The 7,592-nt window shown below is 44.2% G+C and overlaps 1 long non-coding RNA gene across 2 annotated transcripts in view; it reads right to left on the bottom strand.

Moving 5' to 3' along the window:
* Positions 1 to 7,218, bottom strand: part of LOC310702195 — a 39,512-nt gene extending 32,294 nt beyond the window's left edge. For both annotated transcript variants that reach the window (XR_014523344.1, XR_014523345.1), the window contains exons 1-2: positions 6,855 to 7,218; positions 5,979 to 6,162 (exon numbers count right to left, since the gene is read on the bottom strand). This is a non-coding gene — a long non-coding RNA (uncharacterized lncRNA). The remainder of the gene's footprint in view (positions 1 to 5,978; positions 6,163 to 6,854) is intronic.
* Between the last annotated feature and the right edge of the window lie 374 nt (positions 7,219 to 7,592).

Below are 7,592 nucleotides of genomic sequence, written 5' to 3' on the forward strand. Positions count from 1 at the left end.
CAAATGTTACAAGTGTTCCATGAAGAATAATCAAAGAGAAGCATCTCTGGTGGTTTCAATGACAGGAAGGAAAGAGATGGAGAGGAAGGATTGGGGCTCTTTAAAAATAAAATGAAAAGTGCATAAGCTACAGTTTTAAAGAAGTTGATGGCATTCTACTTCAGCTGTCCATCCACTTAGGGTGTGCATGCATTACAACTTACTCCAAATGCAGTAAACTCCCCTTACTAGTTTTTGAAACTGTGTACATGTTAGCCCTGATCCCTATCAATCCTGTAGTTTCTTGAGAAATTCTGGTGGTCAGTAGCATAGTGTCAGGGGGCTCAGAGGGGTGGTGACCCTGAGCATAAAATTCTGAGAGGGACACAACCAGATGCCCCCAAAACAGGCTCCCTTATCGAGGCCACGTGGCAGAACTCCTGCTTCCTCCTGGAGCCACAAGGAGGGAAGCTGCACATGGACCAGGCCTTTGGGGTTGAGGCAGTGCCTCCTTCTCCTCATGGCCAGTGAAGGGATGTCCAAACACCCCACCTCTGGGCTGGTCAAGCCAAGCCAAGAAGGTGTGCAGTCATTGCCACCAGCTACGGCAGCACAGGCAGTCATGTACCTCGTGGAATTTATCCCAGCTGCACTGGCCACCAAGGGAACACACACTTGCCCATCCCTGGCACTGGCAACCCACGCTATGCCACTGCTGGTGTTTGATACATTTTTTTCACAAGCCAGCTTCAATCTGTCTAGAAAACATAAGTTTCATTCACTTAATATTTAAGACCAGTGTGTGCGTTTGAGACCACCGTTGCAGATGAGTGCAGGTGGTTAGATCACAGCTTCATGAACAGGAGTTCTCATCATGAATATCCTCTGGGCTGGCCTACTAACAGAGGATAAAATTCACTTGGCCTTTCCCATACTTCCAGCAACTGTCATTAGTAGAATTGTGCATTATAGAGACCATTAAAAGGGTTAAAATACTGTTTCACCCATAACTTTAATGAGGTGTGTTAATGTTAATGATGCTGTACATTTGTTCATATTTGTCTAAATGTACTTCTGTATATCTTCTGAAAATGTTTGTCCTGCCATTCCTCTGCAGTTTTGAACACACAGTAGTTTGCTTTTTTATCCCCTCCTTTATGCAGTATAACTTGCTAAAGCTGAGAGAGCAACTTATTTGGTTTTCCCCTATTTCATTTTTCACAGAGAGGAATCTAGGAGGATTAATGAGGTCACAATCCCCTCGTCATTCTCCCAAAGTAGGTAATCCATGTGGGCAACCAAGGCAAATTCTGTCTCAAAACTGGGCCACAACCCAGGTTGAAATGGATCAAGAAATTCAAAGAGTGTCTACAGCTGAACCATCTTCCTCTCAGTCATCTTGCCCAAGAAAAGTATATAGGTGATCTGGAGGTATTTGGCATAAACCTCTGGGCCCAGGGCATTCCCCCCACCCCAGAATGGCCACCCCACTGACCTTCTTCAAACTGGTGGGGACCCAGCCCATCCTGCAATGAAGTGTTCACAGAATCAGTCCTCAGGGAATGTGCAGGCGACCTTGGAACGGACAGCTCACGGAAGAACCCCGACCAAACCTAAGAGGAGGCGTGTAGTGGTGATAGGGGATTCCCTACTGAGGGGAACAGAAGCAGTGATCTGTGGGCCTGACAAGATGTCTCGGGAGGTGTGCTGTCTCCCCGGGGCTAAGATCCAAGATGTAACTGAACGACTGCAAGGAATCATAAAACCCACTAACAAATACCCCTTCCTCTTGGTTCATGTGGGAACCAATGACACTGCAAGCAATAGCCTCCAGAAGATCAAAAGAGACTACGAGGCTCTGGGCAGGAAATTGAAGCAATTAAATTCACAAATTGTCATCTCATCTGTCCTCCCAGTTGAATGACGTGGCCCAGGGAGAGAGGGAAAAATAGTGGAAGTGAACAGCTGGTTTCGCAAATGGTGTAAACAGGAACGGTTTGGATTCTTAGATCACGGACTGCAGTTTCTTGAAGATGGACTTCTGGCAAGCGATGGGCTGCACCTCACAACGGTTGGGAGAAATGTTTTTGCCAAAAATCTCAGAAACCTCATCAGGAGGGCTTTAAACTGACTAATGTGGGGGAGGGAGACAGTGCTCCTGAAGGTAGGAGTCTATCAGTTGATGAAGATGATCATCCAAATGTCATAGACCAAATGGAGCAAACAGCACGCAGACCTAGTGGTGGGAGGAAAAAATCCTTAAATAAGAGACACGGGGGAATGATTAATGGACTTCAATGTCTGTACACTAATGCGCAAAGCATGGGAAATAAACAAGATGAGCTTGAGCTCTTGGTACAGCAAACTAAATAAGACATAATAGGCATCACTGAAACCTGGTGGGATAAGTCCCATGATTGGAATGTAATAATGGGGGGATACAATCTATTTCAGAGAAACAGACCAGACAAGAAAGGAGGAGGAGTGGCATTATATGTCAGGGATGTGTATACCTGTGAAGAGATCCAAGATTTAGAACCTCAAAGCCAAAGTGAGAGCATTTGGGTCTAAATTAAGGGAGAGAAGAATAACAGAGACCTCATTGTGGGAGTTTACTATAGATCTCCAAGCCAAACGGAGGACATAGATGATGCCTTCCTGGAACAGATGGCCAAGCATGCAAAAGGAAGGGAGATAGTAGTAATGGAGGACTTCAAATGTTGGATGTCAAACTCAGCCAAGAGCATAAGGTCAGATTCCTCACTGGCCTTGCAGACAACTTCATTGTCCAGAAAGTGGGAGAAGCCACAAGAGGAACAGCCATTTTAGATCTGGTCCTAACCAATGTTGATGACCTGGTTAGTGGGGTAGAAGTGGAAGGATCATTAGGCGCGAGTGATCATGCTCTTCTGAAGTTTACTATACTGCAGAAAGGAGCAGCCAAGCATACTAGGACTCAATTTCTTGACTTTAAGAAAGCCGACTTCATAAAACTTAGGGAAGTGCTGGGTGAGATCCCATGGACAGTAATACTAAAAGGAAAGGGAGTTCATGATGGCTGGGAGTTTGTTAAGAGGGAGATAGTAAAAGCACAACTTCAGGCAATACCAATGAGACGGAAACATGGAAGGTGCCTAAAGAAGCCAGGGTGGCTATCTAAAGAACTTTTAACTGAGTTAAGATTAAAAAAGGATGTGTACAAAAAATGGAAAAGGGGGGAAACCACCAAAGAGAAATTCAAACAAATAGCCAGCACGTGTAGACACAAAGTCAGAAAAGCTAAAGCACAGAATGAACTCAGGCTGGCTAGAGAGGTTAAAAGCAACAAAAAAGGCTTTTATGGGTATGTCCGTAGCAAAAGGAAGAACAAAGAAACAGTGGGGTCACTCAGAGGAGAAGATGGTGAAATGCAAACAGGGGACACAGAAAGGGCTGAACTCCTCAATGCCTTCTTTGCCTCAGTCTTCTCCGATAAAGAAAACAATGCCCGACCTGAAGAATTTGGAGCAAATGATTCAGCAGAGGAAACACAGCCCAGAATAACTAAGGAGATAGTACAAGAATACTTGGCTAGTTTAGATGTATTCAAGTCTCCATCCAAGAGTATTAAAAGAGCTGGCAGATGCGATCTCAGAACCACTGGCAGTCATCTTTGAGAATTCCTGGAGAACAGGCGAAGTCCGGGCAGACTGGAGGAGGGCAAATGTTGTCCCTATTTTCAAAAAGGGGAAAAGAGAGGACCCAAATAATTATTGCCCAGTCAGTCTGACATCAATACCAGGGAAGATTCTGGAGCAGATCATTAAGCAAACAGTCTGTGAGCACCTAGAAAGGAATGCTGTGATCACCAATAGTCAGCATGGATTTCTGAAAAATAAGTCATGTCAGACTAACCTAATCTCGTTTTTTGACAGAATTACAAGCCTGGTAGATGAAGGGAACGCAGTGGATGTAGCCTACCTTGATTTCAGCAAGGCATTTGACAAGGTGCCCCATGATATTCTTGTAAAGAAGCTGGTAAAATGCGGTCTTCACTATGCTACCACTCAGTGGATTTGTAACTGGCTGACTGACCGAACCCAAAGGGTGCTCATCAATGGTTCCTCTTCATCCTGGAGAAGAGTGACTAGTGGGGTGCCACAGGGTTCTGTCTTGGGCCCGGTCTTATTCAACATCTTTATCAACGACTTGGATGATGGACTCAAGGGCATCCTGATCAAATTTGCAGATGACACCAAACTGGGAGGGGTGGCTAACACCCCAGAGGACAGGATCACACTTCAAAACGACCTTGACAGATTAGAGAACTGGGCCAAAACAAACAAGATGAACTTTAACAGGGAGAAATGCAAAGTATTGCACTTGGGCAAAAAAAATGAGAGGCACAAATACAAGATGGGTGACACCTGGCTTGAGAGCAGTACATGTGAAAAGGATCTAGGAGTCTTGGTGACCACAAACTTGACATGAGCCAACAGTGTGACGCGGCAGCTAAAAAAGCCAATGCAATTCTGGGCTGCATCAATAGGAGTATAGCATCTAGATCAAGGGAAGTAATAGTGCCACTGTATTCTGCTCTGGTCAGACCTCACCTGGAGTACTGTGTCCAGTTCTGGGCACCACAGTTCAAGAAGGACACTGACAAACTGGAACGTGTCCAGAGGAGGGCAACCAAAATGGTCAAAGGTCTGGAAACGATGCCTTATGAGGAACGGCTAAGGGAGATGGGCACGTTTAGCCTGGAGAAGAGGAGGTTAAGGGGTGATATGATAGCCATGTTCAAATATATAAAAGGATGTCATATAGAGGAGGGAGAAAGGTTTTTTTCTGCTGCTCCAGAGAAGCGGACACGGAGCAATGGATCCAAACTACAAGAAAGAAGATTCCACCTAAACATTAGGAAGAACTTCCTGACAGTAAGAGCTGTTCGACAGTGGAATTTGCTGTCAAGGAGTGTGGTGGAGTCTCCTTCTTTGGAGGTCTTTAAGCAGAGGCTTGACAACCATATGTCAGGAGTGCTCTGATGGTGTTTCCTGCTTGGCAGGGGGTTGGACTCGATGGCCCTTGTGGTCTATTCCAACTCTATGATTCTATGATTCTATGATTCTATGATTCTATGATTCTATGAATCCTGAACCCACCCAGCATTTGTGTCATCATCCCCTCTCTATCGTCACAACCACATGTGCAATAGGTTTGTCCAAGAGCCAGAGGTAGCGCGTTCAAGGTCATTTTGTGAGCTTCTTGTTCAAGTAGGAATTTTAAACTATATATTTCCAGTCCACACTCCACACTTTACTGTCTTTCTTTTAAGCAAGGTAGCCATTGTCCAAGTAAAGATCAACTCACATGCTATTCCCTACCCCTTCCCCACAAAATTCAAAATCCCTGTTCTTAAGGGTAGCAGCTTGGAAACAGCAATCTACCCTAGACTGGAGCCAAATCTACTACTCTTATTTCACATTAGGGATTTTGGTTATATTTGCTTTGTAAGTATTCTGAGCGCCAAAGTGAAGTTTAATTCTCCAAGCTGCAAATAACCTGCAGCTTGAAAATTAGCTGTGTCAGAGCAACACACGCTCATGTTGTCTTGCCCATTTATGATATAACTCGATGTGTGTCACTCCAGGTCAAGAGTCTATATTTAGTATCTGGGCAGCCAAACAGCAAGCTAACCTTTCATCCCCCCTGATCCAATTTCCATGTTATTGACTAGGGACATGTCTGTCAAAACACACCTCGTGAACATCCCTGAAATGCGTCCTCTCTCTTTAAGTATCCAAGTAGTAGCTATATTAGATATTCTGCATGACAAACTTAAGTAAATCCAGCAATGTGTTGAAATAAATGGCTGTCTGGCTTTCTCCCCCTCCGCTCAGTGGGAACTTTCTAGGTTCACACACACATCTTTTTTTGGCCTCCCAACATCAAGGCATCACTGCCCACCCCCACCTTGGAGTTTTATCATACTGCTGGGAAAGAGAAAGATACTTGCTTACCAAATGGCTGGCCGGTGACTCATGTGCTTGTTTGAAATCCACTGAGCATATGAATCTCCCTTATCTCGCCCTGTGTGTTTTGAATCCCCTCTAATGAAAACACTTAACCACTGCCTTTTTGCTGACCTCCCTCTGCACAGATTTCTGTAGGCCGTTTTCAGAAGACCGTGTGCGCTGGTCTTAACTGTGAAATCAAAGGGAAAATAAGAAGTTAAATTTACAGCAGGAGTATTTGGTCTTTCCTAAACAAATATTCTCCATTCAACATTAAGAATGGACCAACACGTCCTCCTCTTTAACAGCCTTCTCCCCCGGGTCCATTTATCAGTTGCAAGGACAGCAAGTCTATTTATTTTATGATACAATGGAGGGCAAATGTGAGACTTCAGGGATGCTTTGCCATGGTCTTTGGGGCATGGAAAACATTACTCAGTTGTTCACAGGGTCTTCCTACAGAGCTCATTAGCAATTTAATCCAACAAGGATTTAGGAGTCTGAATTAAGGTCACATTGTGTGTTACACTCTGGCCATAGAAATTTTAAAAAATCATGCTGGGCCAAAGTATTTCTGCCCAGCAATTTTTGAAGGTAGTGGTGGGGGTATCACCCCCCGCAAATGTTAAAAATTCGCAGGAGAAATTCAACAGGTGAAGCTTTCCCTTGCAAAGATAGACATTTTTAGCTGCTGAACCTCTGATTGGCACAGCTGTTAAGCTGGCAAGAGACCGCCATACAAATTGGCAAGCCTAATAAGGGGTTGTCTTACTCAGCTTTCCAAATATCATTTGTTAATGAGGATGTGTCCTACTTATCATCATAATTTTTTAGCAAGCCCCACCCCGTAAAGAAAATTAATAATTATGCTTCTGAACTTACATTTCTTCGGAAGTCCTGTCAGATCATCTAAGTGACAAAAAAATTCTCAGCGCCAAGAAGCCAGAGTTTCCAAGTGCCATGCTTGGTAGTTTTTTTGCTGCTTCCCCCAGACCTGGAAGGCCAGGGGTGGAGGGAGAGCAAGGATAAAAGGCATCCATAAACGTTTGGCAAAGTTCAAAGGAAGCAAAATATCATTCGGCTTGGAAAATGCAGGAAAAGCTCACTTCTTGGCTCCCTCACAATGCAGAATTGCAGAAGTCTTGTGCTCTGTAACCGCAGACATCTATTGCAGTTTTAAAGAGTAATCATGTAGCAAGACATGTCTCCTGCAGGTTTTTCAAGACTAGTCAGTTTTTCCGTGGCCAGATTTCCATAAGCTATCTGTCTAGTGTGGGACTATCAGCTCTCTTCTCCAGTTAGCCATAAGGAATGCAAGGAACTCATTCCGCCTGACCACAGTTCATAAAATGACCTCACAAAGTTAAAACAGACTAATAACAGAATGGAGTCATTTGATCTTGGGTTACAATGTGCTGCAACCACAAAGCAAAGTATCTCGATTTATTTCATTTTTTTTCATGTATACTATACATCGGATGTGCATTTTGGCCAAGGGAGGGGATGGTGGGACAGATTTGGGTTCCAAAGGGACAGGTTGCCAATCTTGCTGATTTATGGTGGCTTCAAATCCTAAGGTATACAAACTGGCACACCTTCCCCATAGGAGCCATACAAGGT

This window comes from Podarcis liolepis (genome assembly GCF_965112155.1).
Source record: "Podarcis liolepis genome assembly, chromosome: 2".
NCBI classification, from domain to species: domain Eukaryota; kingdom Metazoa; phylum Chordata; class Lepidosauria; order Squamata; family Lacertidae; genus Podarcis; species Podarcis liolepis.